The following is a 14,944-nucleotide window of genomic DNA, read 5'->3' as shown; positions in this document are numbered from 1 at the left end:
ACTCTGAAATTATTAAAATTTTAGTCAATGTTGGTTATTGTTAAACAGTATTGGCATTATGTGGAAAAATAAAAATTGAAAATATGTTATCAATCGTGCATTTAATAATTTCATGAACTAAGTAAGGTTTGACCCATAAATATTGTTATGTCTTGGCAGGTTATCTCAGCTTCCATCAGACCTCAGCTGAAAACTTATCTGCCAAAACACACCAGCACTTAGGTAAAACAGAAGTACAGGGAAGTGATTTTGCACACATGCTGCTCAGTGTTTGGCTTCCAGGTTCCCCTCTTTTATGTTACTATTCTAGATAAAACTCCATGAAGAGCAGGGGATAAGGGGTAAATGGAACAGAACACCTGTTGGGTTAACAAGAATATATTATTGTATAAAAAATTTTTCAGCTGAATAACTGTTCACACTCTAGTTATACCATGCTCAACATAGAAACTGTACAACCATTTTTTTTCCATTTGTCCATTTGTGGAAAGAGAGTCAGTAAAATGAAAATATCCATTAGTTTGCTTTAAATGCACAACTTACATTTTTGCTTATTCTCTTTTTGGCTAAATTCCAACATAACCAAAAAAGTATCTGCTTTAATAATACAACATGAAAAACACATGGGGACATTTCTTCATTAAAATTTTTTCTTACATCTCTCTCACTGTATCTTTACAACCGATGTAACTGATCTTTACAAGAAAAATCAAAAGCAAAGTAAAAATGATCCCATTTTACAGCACTTCAGGTTTTCTGACGTTTTCCTTAAGGGCTGAAAGGACTTCATTGAAACATTGTTTTCCATAGGCTTCAGGGCCTATTTGAAGATCTCCTCCTTCATCATCTCGGACATCTTCCTCTCCACCATCACCATCTTCTTCCCACTGTAAGCCAGCTCAGTCTGCTTGTCTGCCTCATAATCACCTACCTTACCATCATCCCCACTATAATCCGACAGTCTAGAGCCTTACCACAAATCAACAGGGGATTCATTCTCATCAAAGTACCAGCTCTGTTTCAGTTTATGGAAATCACCAATTCTATCTTTGGCAGCCTGACTTAATATACCTGCTTGAATTCTGGGTATATTCTCCAAGTTTGGGCCTGGAATTAAATGCTGAAGAGAATTGCAAGGGTTCTGTTGCACAGTTTCAGGATCTCCATCATGGTTTACACGAGCATCTGTGGGAGGCTGTCCAGTTGGAATATGGGAGATTTCCTGATGACTTTCATATTGAGAAATGGAAATAGGGGGTTTCTTGAAAGCAGTGGGAAGATCTTCAACTTTTGCAAGATCATTCTCTTCTATTCCAGGCATTCCTGAATCATCACCTCGTTTGATTTGTTCTTTCCCATAGAATATGGTGACTTGAGGGTTCTTCATGCTTATCTGGAGCATTCTCAGCTACTTTTGGAATGTTTTTGAGTACCACGTATGTTATTACCCAATTCATTTCCATCTTTTGATTTGAACTTGTGGGACTTTTGCTTTTTTAGTGCAAAAACTGATCTGCTAACTTTAATAATTTTATTCATGCTGTGCTCTTAATTCCTTAATCTGCTGTCCAAACTGAAAACTCTCATATTCTAACCTCTTCACAAGGTAAGTGGTGTTCTTCCTATAGTCTTGAAGCTGGTCTTCTTGTCGAAGGAACTCAGGACAAAGCTCAGCAAGTTGCTCCTTGAAATGATGCACGCCTGCCTTCTGGTATGATATGTTGCTCTGTAGTTTAATCTTGTCATCCTCGCATCTGTCTCCCAGGCCCTCCTTGGCCTGAAGTCTGGTGCTAATGAGGCCGCAGTCACCTCCTTCGTGGTCGATCTGTTTGTTACGCTAGTCCACGGAGAGCAGGCCTTTCGAACTGCGCTTCTGCAGGCGCCTGGGGCCTTATCAGTGCACTGGACCTGTTCTTGAAGCTTGGCCACCTCCTCCTGAAGCAGGACATGGTGGGAGGCAATGTTCCGGTAGTTGAGGGCGAAGACCAGACCACCACCAGCCTCACCGCCAGCACGAAGTGGGAAGGCAGCCTGCTCACCGGTTGGCCCGGAAACCCCCTGTGGGGCTGAACCAGGCTGTGCCCGAGGGTCTCACCGCAGACACCCACAAGCTAAGACCTCGGCTGCTGAGTTGCCTGTGGATGTGGCCCAGAGCCCACTGAAAGAGGCCAGCCATTGCCTGCCTGCTAGCAGGAGAAAGGGCAGCCGAACACCACAGTCTCCTTCCTGCCCCCATCCTCACATCCTGCAGAAGCTCATTCTACACGTTTTGAACCAGGCCTCAGGCAGAGTGGAAGCAGAGCCACCCAGCTACTGCCCCTGTGTGACACCTCAGGGCTGGGGGGTGGAGAAAAGATGGTGTAACAATTTTTATGAGTGGTTTAAATTCTTGGTTCAGTGTTATTATGAAATAGAGAAATATTTTCCTAACACAAATACATAAATATTTGTACATAACCTGTGTCCTTTCAGTTTTTTCTTCCTTTGTATTGTTAAATTAGAATCCCAAGGATTCTATGTGCAATATACTATTATTCATCACTTGTGAGAAGAACTTTGTTAAAATTAAAATGTGTCTATAATCATTGTATTATCCTAAAACTCTGTGAGGCAAACTGCTTCTTACATAGTTGTTACTGTATTACCAGGGTCAACTATAAAATAATAATTGTGCAAAGCATTTTTAATAAATGTGTAATAAAATGCACATTGTAGAATACCAGAAGTAAAAAGCAAACTTCAATTTAGAGGGGAAAAACATTATATGCACAGTTGCTTAGATGGAGGAATAACCCTTGTATGGTATTTTGAATTAAAATATGTGATTTTTATATTTACATGCTATATTTAAAGTATGCTATTTTAAAATACAGTCAAATGTCTAGGTCACATTGAGACAAAAATTTATATCACTTTTTACATCTATTTTTTGCTGTGAATAGGAAAACGAAGCCCACAAGCCTATACAGACTATAATGATGGACACTGTTTTTGCCATACTGAGAATGACAGCTGTGATGAATCAAGGACAGCTGTACAAGCCAAGTTCAAAAGGAACTGACTTGATGAAGAGCAATTTTACCACAGGCCACAAAGTGCACTAGTTCACTGACTGCAAGCTCTTTAGAATCGCCTGTGTTCAACCAGAATTACACAAGAGGGACAGAAGTTGAGGGAGGTGGGAGGAATGTCATCACATTCAGAGCTTCAAAGTATATTTATGCTCTTTCTGCAGATCTCACCATCTTTCAGGAACTTGTATACCTCGATGCTTTTTGATAAACTGTGTAGTCACAAAACCGCTTGAGAATGTGTGCAACAACTACATTTGGACTTGAGTTGTCAGAGAATGGAAAACTTTGATCATTTCTTAGTTTGCAACAGGGCACTGGGTGATGGTGGAGTTAAAGATGAAACAAATGCCTGATTACCTGGTAATGGGGAAGAATATGATGCATTTTAGTTCAGTGCTTTTTGGGAATGGATTGTCCACTCACACTGAAGATCTCAGTTCAAAAGTGGGTTCTCAGTATGGTTTTCCCTAAGGTCACAGATGAAAACAGGTCCCACCACTTACACTTCTGTAACTACATTTGGAAATTCCTCATCACCCTAGTGACGTTTCTGTATTACCACTAGACATATGCAAGTCAAATGTTTGTATCTGTCATAATGGCAGGTCACATGTTTATTTTATTCAGTGACATGTCTTAGAGGATTTTTTTTGACACACTTAAACACTCAGTTCGTATTTGCTGAATTAATTTATGAATTAATTGATTTTGTAAATGAAAAGCTAGAAGGACCACTGCACATGCAATGTGTTATAAATATGAAGCAGCATTTAGCCATTCAATTTACCTAAATATGAGTGGTAATGTCAAAAAGCACAGAACCAGATATCACAGGTTTGGGTTCATACAAGAACTGTCAGTAGAAGTTGTATGTTCAAGGAAAATTTACCTATGAAATCATGGTGAGAATTCATTAAAGTAATAGATGTAAAAAAGTTCCGTACCATTGTTGACAAATATTCCACATACTTAATAACAGATTGTACCTCTGGGGGGATAATCTGTCTCCCAGCCTGGGCAAATTACCCTTGAAACAGAAAACAGAAAAGGGAGAAATAAAGTGGGAGAAACCCATTTATTGCTTACAAGCAGTCATCCACTTCTCTCTCCTGTGTCTCTCATGACAGGGCTGCAAGAAGAGGCCCAACCCAGCCTCTCTAGTCCAGATATGCCCTCGTTCCCCCTTGTAATCACCTACTGATATGGGATGGACTACTCATCTTCACCCCTTGGGAACACCTATTGATATGGAGATGCACTAAGGCCAGGTGAGAGATTCTGGAAATACTGCAATTTTACCCATATAGATATCAGTGATAAAAATTTTGCAGCACAAGTTTAACCTGCCTTCCATGTATGTGACCATTTGGAAACATTCCATATTCCCTCCTTCCGTCACACTTTTAAATGGAAAAACTTTGCAATTTCTCCATGTTCATTTCAGGAATGGCATATGACCACTGTTGGCAATAAGATTCAGAAAGATATGATGTGAGTTACTCTGGGGCAGAAGCTTTAAGAATCAGGTGTAGATGTCTCTTCTCTATAATGAATAGAAATATTCAAGATAGTAGTTCTTGTCATTTATCCTCTAAATTAGATGACGTTGAAATAAACGACCACTGTTACATAGTGAAAATGAACTGGTAAAAGGAAATAAACTTCTGATTTTTATAAGCTTCTGATTTTAGAGTGTTTTTTAGAGTAACATACTATGTACTATGTATGACCTAATCTGATAGATTTAGTAATATTCTTCTTATATAGAGACATTCACATTTTGGTGACAAGATTACATAATACAAAATAATGATTGCTACATAGTCTCAAAATATGATCTAGAAACTTAGAAGAGCCATTCTGAAAGTCAAGAATTTAGATTTTTAAAGCAAGCATTTTTTAAGCAATGTAATGGCTATTAATAATTTCAAACAAGACTTAAAGCTAATACTGTAAAAAATGAATGAGAAAGTAAAATAAAGAGCCAGGCTGGCATAGGGAAGGATTTGACTGGAAGGGAAGACAATGTTTAGATGCTAATGAGTACCTGACGGGGACATAGTAAATGCAGAGATCTGAGATTAGAGAAGATATGCTCTGGGCATTTGCGGTGAAGGCAGATCAGCGCTGAGCACTGCCAGCAATTCTCCTGAACTAGTGAGATGGAGCCTTAGGGCTGGAATAGGTCAAGCACTGCCAGGCAGGGTCTCTGAGAAAACCTTTAATTCTAACCTAGTTGTCAGATTGTTACCCGATCAGGTGCTCAGTCTTATTGCAAGAAAGAACTCAAGAATGGACACAAAAAGCCACTGAGCATTAAGAGTTCACTTGGAGAGAAAGAGTTCAGAGAAAGACAAAAGTACATACAGTGAGTTTGGAGCAGACATCCCCAGAGGGAGTCGCAATGGAAAAGCAATAAGAAGCCTTTTTAATGTAAAAGAGGTGAATATTCACTAAGTGGGATTAGGTTTCAAAGGGAAACCGTGGAGTTTTTTTGGGGTTTAGGCTAGTTCCACCCTCATCACTGGATGAGGGGAGTTTGGCTATATTTATTTTTCATCAGAACTGTCATGGCCCAGGGAGGTGTGATTTTTACTACGTTAATAAAGAAGGGGTGTGATTTTACTATGTTAATGAGTATATAATGCATTTTGGAGTGAAGTTTGGGGCAACTTCTCCTCCATGTTGGAACTCGCTGTTTTGGGCCAGTCTGTATTCTATGTTCTCACTCCCCTCATCCCCTGAGAACAGCTTACACAGAATGTGTAGAATGTAAGCAAGCATCTAGCTTAAGTCCCCCTCCCACTTCCTTCTCATGTCTGGCCGTCTATCTGCTACAACAAGATGACTATGGCCACATAATTGACTCCGGGTAAGACAAATAAAAGAACTACCAGCTTCCCAACCTGAATCACAAGAAATAATAAATTGTTATCTTTTAGGCCACTATTTTATGTAATGTATTAGTCAGCTAGGGCTGCCATAACCAAATACCACTGGTTGGCAGAGACTCAGTGGCATAAGAAACAGAAGTTTATTTTCCCACAGTTCTGGAGGCTTTAAAGTCTAAGGTCAAGGTGCAAAAGGGCTGGTTTCTGGTCAGGTATCTTTTCCCTGCTTGCAGTTGGTTGCTCTCACTGTGACCTTGAATAGTCTGCTTTTTTTTGACAACATTCCTCTTGTCAATTAATTAATCACTGTACCAGTATCATAGTCTTAATTACTATAGCTTAATTATTATAGCCTTATATGATATATGAGAGTACAATTTCCTTCTCTTGTTTTCTTTCCTTTCCTTTTCTTTTCTTTTTTTTTGGTTTGCATTGGTTTATTCAGGAATATGTTTTTAGTTTCCAAAACTTTTCTTTCCCTGGGTTCTCTACAATTATTTTTGCTTAATTTCACTGTGGTCCTAGAATGTTATTTATAAAATCCAATCCTTTAAATGACTATGTTTTTGCTATTTCATGACTGACAGCTTCAAGCCCCACTTGGCCCTTCCTGTTTTTGCACTATTATCTGGGCAGCCAGGTAAAGCCTGCAGTTTTCCTGCCTCGGTGTGGGTAGGGAAGATTGAAACAGTCATACTTGGTTCCTACACAGGAATCCTCACCCCAATCCCCCATCCTAACCACTACACCAGAAAGGCCCATCCTGTGAGTAATACATCTTTTTGTGCCTTCTTGATCCATTCATCAGTCTTAGCATCAGAATCATTTTGAACCCTTAGATTCCACATATGAGTGAGATCATATAGTATTTGTCTTTCTCTATCTAATTTATTTCACTTAACATAGTGACCTCAAGGTCCATCCATGTCATCCCAAATGTCAGGATTTCCTTCTTTTTATGCCTAAATAATATCCCACTGGATCTATATTACATGACTTATCTGTCCCTTTACATTTTCTTCATTGATTCATCTATTGATGGACACTTAGGTTGCTTCATGACTTGGCTATTGTGAATAGTGTTAACAATTAACATGAGGTGCACATATTTCTTCAAAGTCATGATTTGATTTCCTTTGGGTTTTTAGGGGCTACTAATAATATAAGTGATGTAAGATTGATTACCTTACCATTATACTCTAGGCAACAAATTCAAAATCTAAGTATTAAGTAGCATTCTTGCTTTGTCCAAATAAAGTAGTGAATACGAATATTACCAAAATAATCAAGTATTATTTCAATTGTGCTTTAAAACCTGCTGCTTTGTTTTACATTTTCAATATCATTTGTTTATTTTTATATAATGTTCCAAAAAGAGTAAACTAAATAATGAAAGGACTTTGGTTTAAAAAAAAAGAGGCATGATTTAATTTTGACCACATATTCTTTTGTTATAGTCTAAATGATCATTTATATTCAGTTCAGAGCTATATTAATTATTGCGAAGATCAGCAGGTGTCAAAACGTATTTTAGAATGAGATATATTTATTGTTGATCAAACAGGTTTTGGCTATAATCAACAGATAAGATAAACAACTATTGAATTATTTTATAATTTTATTAATCCTATAACTTTAAAACATTTGATTAGACAGCTGCAGAGACATTGAGAATATAGCAGTAACATTCATTTCTATCACTGTGCATATTATCTAATTTATATGCAAATTGTGTGATAAACTACATGTTACATTTAAGATATAGGATAATAATGAAACTTTGCAACCATGTGATTTATAAATTAAAATTACAATAGTATTGGTTTTATTGACCTTTTTAACTAACAAAATGTACTGGAGCAATTCCCTAGAACAGAGGAATGCTTTGGTTTAAAAAACTGTCACAAGAAAATTTACCATAAAGTCATTTCCAAAATGTTCAAAAGACACCCAAATTAAACAAAGTATTTATTTTACTTTCTAAAAATATTTACATATGGAAAATTGGGTCTATCATTTACATAAAACATATGCGTTTTATGTCCCACGGAGACTGTGAAATTTTAACAAAAAGCAGAATATCTTCTGAGTTAGAAGCTCAAATAAAATGCAGTATATTTAAAGGGAAATTTTGTAATATTTTATAAGATATTCATGTAGAGTTTTCTTGAAATAAATATATTTTTTCTTAAATCTTATGCTTTCAAAGAATTTCTTGAAGGCAAAAGAACATTGAGGAATAATGGAAGTTATCCTAAAGGCTTTCAATCATATAATCTAGTCAAAAAATGAGTGTAGGTTTTGAAACTAGAATAATCTTAGCTCAAATACTAACTCAAACATTTGATAAGTGTGAAATATTGGACAAGATAATATTTAGCCACATTACCTCATATGAAAACAGGAAAAATGCTTGTCTTAAAGGATATTAAATAAAATTATATACTGGGAAAATGTACATGTTGAGCAAACATCATTATCTTATCTCAATATATATTTACATTCCTCAAAAAATTAGTATACCACAATAGCTGTATGGACAAACCTCTACACTGATATTTAACATAAAATAAACTAATTTTACCCCTTTCTTTGAAAAGTAAAAGTTGATCCTTGAACAACATGGATTTGAACTGCACAGGACCACATATACCCAGATTTTTTTGAGAAAACATATTGGAAACATTTTTTGAAATTTGTGACAGTTTAAAAAAACATTTTCTTTTCTCTTGCTTACAGTACTGTAAGAATACAGTACATAATATATATAACATACAAATATGTATTAACTGTTCATGCTATCAAAAGGCTTCTGTTCAGCCATAGATTATTAGAAGTCATGATTTGGGGGAATCAAGAGTTATACATGGATTTTTCAATGGCAAGGAGTTTGGCACCCCTAATCCTTATGTTGTTCGAGGGTCCACTGTATAATAAATATAAAGATATAGATGAATATAGACATATAGATAGATGTAAAATCTCCAGTGTTCACTGCATGTTGAGAACAAATAAAGCAAATTTTAATTCTATTTTTAAAAAGTGACTGTTTATCTGAATTAAGAGATCAATAAAACAATTTAAAGTACCTTAAACTATTTCTAATAAAAAAAAAGCAAACAGAGAAAATATTGGTTACTTTTGTTCAAAATTGGTAGCTAGTTGGGGTCATTCAAATCACAGCACATTTTCTTGAATATAAACATTTTTATTAATATTTCAATAATAAAATTCATGTTTTGCTTTCACTCAAATTGTCATCCTTTTTGCTGAGTAATTTTCCAGATTATCTCAAAGTCTCATCAGACAGGATCACGGGAAGATGGCAGTGTGAGTAGTTCAGAGGAAATCTCCTCCCCAAAACATATATATTTATGAAAATACAATAAATACAACTATTCCTAAAAGAGACACCAGTGGATGCAGTACAACAGCCAGGATACATCTACATCTGTGAGAACTCAGCATCACACGAAGGGGGTAAGATATAAGCCGCGGCCAGGTAGGAGCCAAATGATTCCCCACCCCAAAACCCAGTGGGAAGAAAGGAGTCAGAATGAGGAGGGAGTGAAAGCCCAGGACTGCTAAACAACCAGCTCTAGAAATCCACACCCAGAACACAGACACAAGGTGCACAGGGTGCTGGATGTTAGAGAAATGGAAAAGCAAAACCTGTGGGCAGGTCCCTGCAACTGGTGCCCCTGAGACAAAAGAAAAGCGAGTGCTCTCTGCAAATCTTAAAGAGACAGGGACCCCATAGCTGGATGAGGTTGTCCTGGCAGCTGGGAATACCTGGGAAACTTAGGCACCCTAAATGGAGGCAGTACAGCTCTGAAGCCCCTCACAGGACTAGGCAGCCTGCCAGTCATTCCTCCAACAGGTGAGGACCCTGACACATGGGCCCAGTAGCAGGGAATGGGAGCGCACGCCAGGGGCAGAAGCGCTAGAAGGAACCGAAAGCAGATCCGTGCACCGCAGGACTAGTCTACAGCAGCATGACTGAACAGCCCAGGCATGGCTCATGTGCACAGGCAGCAGTGAAGCCAGAGCCTGGTAGAAGCCTGCGTGGAAAAGACCCACGCCTCCCGGCAGCAGAGCCAGAGGGAGCAGGCATGCTCCCAGGAGCCGACCAGAATCCCAGCCCAATGCACAGCTGCCCGGGCCAGACCCAAGGGCTGCTGCTGTTACACAGCTGCCCGGCAGGGTCACCGCTAGTACAGAGGAGTGCACCTGGCATGAATGCCACTCCCTGTAGGGTTCCGCGCTGCTCTGATGGACACCCCGCCCACAGCAGCATAGGAGATTAACCCACTGACTGCTCCAGGAGTGCAGGTAGCCATCACAGGCAGTGGAGAAGGGCAAGGCATCCAGCAAGCAGGAAAGGACTTTCTTCTCCCAGGTGACACACCTGCAACCTGCCTACAGCCACTGCTATCACCATGAAAAAGGCAAAAAAATCTGGTCCAGTCCAAGATAGTTACACCTGAGAAAGGATCTGCAGAGGCAGACCTAACCAGTCTCCCTGAAAAAGAATTCAAAATAAAAATCATAAACATGCTGACAGAGCTGCAGAGAAATATGCAAAAGCAAAGGGATGAAGTCTGGAGGGAGGTTACAGACATCCAGAGGGAGATTACAGAAGTGAAACAAACTCTGGAAGGATTTATAAGCAGAATGGATAAGATGCAAGAGGCCATTGATGGAATAAAAACCAGAGAACAGGAACGCATAGAAGCTGATGCAGAGAGATATAAAAGGATCTCCAGGAATGAAGCAATATTAAGATAAATGTGTGACCAATCCAAAAGGAACAATATCCGCATTATAGGGGTACCAGAGGAAGAAGAGAGAGAAAAAGAGATAGAAAGTGTCTTTGAAGAAATAATTGCTGAGAATTTCCCCAAACTTGGAGAGGAAATAGTTGCTCAGACTACGGAGGCACACAGAACTTCCGAGAGATGGGATCCAAAGAGGACAACACCAAGACACATAATAATTAAAATGGCAAAGATCAAGGAAAAGGACAGAGACAGAAAAAAGGTCACCTACAAAGGAAAACCCATCAGGCTATCATCAGACTTCTCAACAGAAACTTTACAGGCTAGAAGAGAATGGCATGATATATTTAATGCAATGAAATAGAAGGGCCTTGAATCAAGGAAACTGTATCCAGCACGATTATCATTTAAATATTAAGGAGGGATTAAACAATTCCAAGACAAGCAAAAGTTGAGAGAATTAGCCTCCCACAAACCACCTCTACAGAGTATCTTAAGGGACTGCTCTAGATGGGAGCACTCCTAAAAAGAGCACAGAACAAACATCCAACATATGAAGAATGGACAAGAAGGAAAAAGAAGGGAAAGAAATAATCATCAGACTGTGTTTACAGCAGCTCAGTAAGCAAGAGAGGTCAGACAGTAAGGTAGTAAACAAGCTAACCTTGAACCTTTGGTAACCACAAATCTAAAGCCTGCAATGGCAATAAGTACATATCTGTCAATAATCACCCTAAATGTAAATGGACTGAATGCACCAATCAAACGACACAGAGCAATAGAATGGATAAAAAAGCAAGAGCCATCTATATGCTGCTAACAAGAAACTCACCTCAAACCCAAAGACATGCACAGACTAAAAGTCAAGGGATGGGAAAACATACTTCAGGCAAACAACAGAGAGAAGAAAGCAGAGGTTGCAGTACTAATATCAGACAAAATAGACTTCAAAATAAAGAAAGTAACAAGAGATAAAAAGGGACATTACATAATGATAAAGGACTCATGCCAACAAGAAGATATAACCATTATAAACATATATGCATCCAATACAGGAGCACCAATATATGTGAAACAAATAAACAATTAAAGGAGGAAATAGAATTCAATGCATTCATTTTGGGAGACTTCAACACGCCACTCACCCCAAAGGACAGATCCACCAGACAGAAAATAAGTAAGGACACAGAGGCACTGAACAACACACTAGAACAGATCGACCTAATAGACATCTACAGAACTCTACATCCAAAAGCAACAGGATACACATTCTTCTCAAGTGCACATGGAACATTCTCCAGAAGAGACCACATACTAGGCCACAAAAGAGCCTCAGTAAATTCAAAAAGATTGAAATCCTACCAACCAACTTTTCAGACCACAAGGGTATAAAACTAGAAATAAATTGTACAAAGAAAGCAAAAAGGCTCACAAACACATGGAGGCTTAACAACATGCTCCTAATAATCAATGGATCAATGACCAAATTAAAATGGAGATCCAGTAATGTATGGAAACAAATGACAACAATAACACAAAGCCCCAACTTCTATGGCATGCAGCAAAAGCAGTCTTAAGAGGAAAGTATATAGCAATACAGGCATATTTAAAGAAGGAAGAACAATCCCAAATGAATAGTCTAATGTCACAATTATAGAAATTGGAAAAAGAACAAATGAGGCCTAAGGTCAGCAGAAGGAGGGACATAATAAAGATCAGAGAAGAAATAAATAAAATTGAGAAGAATTAAACAATAGAAAAAATCAGTGAAACCAAGAGCTGGTTCTTCGAGAACATAAACAAAATAGATAAGCCTCTAGCCAGACTTATTAAAAGAAAAAGAGAGTCAACACACATCAACAGAATTAGAAACGGAAAGGAAAAATCATTACAGACCCCAAAGAAATACAAAGAATTATTAGAGAGTACTATGAAAACCTATATGCTAACAAGCTGGAAAACCTAGGAGAAATGGGCAACTTCTTAGAAAAATACAACCTTCCAAGACTGACCCAGAAAAAAACAGAAAATCTAAACAGACCAATTGCCAGCAACAAAATTGAAGTGGTAATCAAAAAACTACCCAAGAACAACACCCCAAGGCCAGATGGAATTTTATCAGACATACAGAGAATACATAACACCTATTCTCCTTAAAGTTTTCCAAATAATAGAAGAGGAGGGAATACTCCCAAATTCATTCTATGAAGCCAACATCACCCTAATACCAAAATCAGGCAAAGACCCCATCAAAAAAGAAAACTACAGACCAATATCCCTAATGAATGTAGATGCAAAAATACTCAACAAAATATTAGCAAACCGAATTCAAAAATACATCAAAAGAATCATACACCATGACCATGTGGGATTCATCCCAGGGATGCAAGGAAGGTATAACATTTGAAAATCCATCAACATCATCCACCACATCAACAAAAAGAAGGACAAAATCCACATGATCATCTCCATAGATGCTAAAAAAGCATTCGACAAAATTCAACATCCATTCATGTTAAAAACTCTCTGCAAAATGGGTATAGAGGGCAAGTACCTCAACATAATAAAGGCCATATATCATAAACCCACAGCTAACATCATACTGAGCAGTGAGAGGCTGAAAGCTTTCCTCTGAGATTGGGAAAAAGACAGGGATGTCCACTCTCCCCGCTGTTATTCAACATGGTACTGGAGATCCTAGCCACGGCAATCAGACAAAACAAAGAAATACAAGGAATCCAGATTGCTAAAGCAGAAGTCAAACTGTCACTATTTGCAGATGACATGATATTGTACATAAAAACCCTTAAAGACTCCACTGCAAAACTACTAGAACGAATATCGGAATTCAGCAAAGTTGCAGGATACAAAAGTAACACACAGAAATCTGTTGTTTTCCTATACACTAATGATGAACTAATAGAAAGAGAAATCAGGAAAACAATTCCATTCACAATAGCATCAAAAAGAATAAAATACCTAGGAATAAACCTAACCAAGGAAGTGAAAGACCTATACCCTGAAAACTACAAGACACTCTTAAGAGAAATTAAAGAGGTCACTAACAAATGGAAACTCATCCCATGCTGCTGGCTGGGAAGAATTAATATTGTCAAAATGGCCATCCTCCCCAAAGCAATATACAGATTCGATGCAATCCCTATGAAATTACCAACAGCATTCTTCAATGACCTGGAAAAAATAGTTCAAAAATTCATATGGAACCGTCAAAGACCCCAAATAGCCAACTCAATCCTGAGAAGGAAGAATAAAGTGGGGGGGATCTCGCTCCCCAACTTCTAGCTCTACTACAAAGCCACAGTAATCAAGACAATTTGATACTGGCACAAGAACAGAGCCACAGACCAGTGGAACAGTACAGAGACTCCAGACATTAGCCCAAACATATATGGACAATTAATATTTGATAAAAGAACCATAGACATACAATGGGGACATGACAGTCTCTTCAACAGATGGTGCTGGCAAAACTGGACAGCTACATGTAAGAGAATGAAAATGGATCACTGCCTAACCCCATACACAAAAGTAAACTCCAAACGGATCAAAGACCTGAATGTAAGTCATGAAACCATAAAACTCTTAGAAAAAAACATAGGCAAAAATCTCATGGACATAAACATGAGTGACTTCTTCATGTACATATCTCCCCGGGCAAGGGAAACAAAGGCAAAAATGAACAAGTGGGACTATATCAAGCTGAAAATCTTCTGTACAGCAAAGGATACCATCAATAGAACAAAAAGGTATCCTACAGTATGGGAGAACATATTCATAAATGACAGATCCAATAAAGGATTGACATCCAAAATATATAAAGAGCTCACACGCCTCAACAAACAAAAAGCAAATAATCTGATTAAAAAATGGGCAGAGGAGCTGAATTGACAGTTCTCTAAAGAAGAAATCCAGATGGCCAACAGACACATGAAAAGATGCTCCACATCGCTAATCATCAGAGAAAAGCAAATTAAAACCACAATGAGATATCACCTCACACCAGTAAGGATCGCCATCATCGAAAAGACAAACAACAACAAATGTTGGTGAGGTTGTGGAGAAAGGGGAACCCTCCTACACTACTGGTAGGAATGTAAATTAGTTCAACCATTGTGGAAAGCAATATGGAGGTTCCTCAAAATGTTCAAAATAGAAATACCATTTGACCCAGGAATTCCAC

The 14,944-nt window shown here is 38.1% G+C and overlaps 1 pseudogene; it reads right to left on the bottom strand.

Annotated features, from left to right (window-relative positions):
- Positions 1-737: 737 nt before the first annotated feature.
- LOC108384397 (protein GOLM2 pseudogene) overlaps positions 738-14,944 on the bottom strand; it is a 142,187-nt pseudogene continuing 127,980 nt past the window's right edge.

This window comes from Manis javanica, chromosome 9, assembly GCF_040802235.1.
Source record: "Manis javanica isolate MJ-LG chromosome 9, MJ_LKY, whole genome shotgun sequence".
NCBI lineage: Eukaryota > Metazoa > Chordata > Mammalia > Pholidota > Manidae > Manis > Manis javanica.
This window is presented reverse-complemented; position numbering and strand designations above follow the sequence as displayed.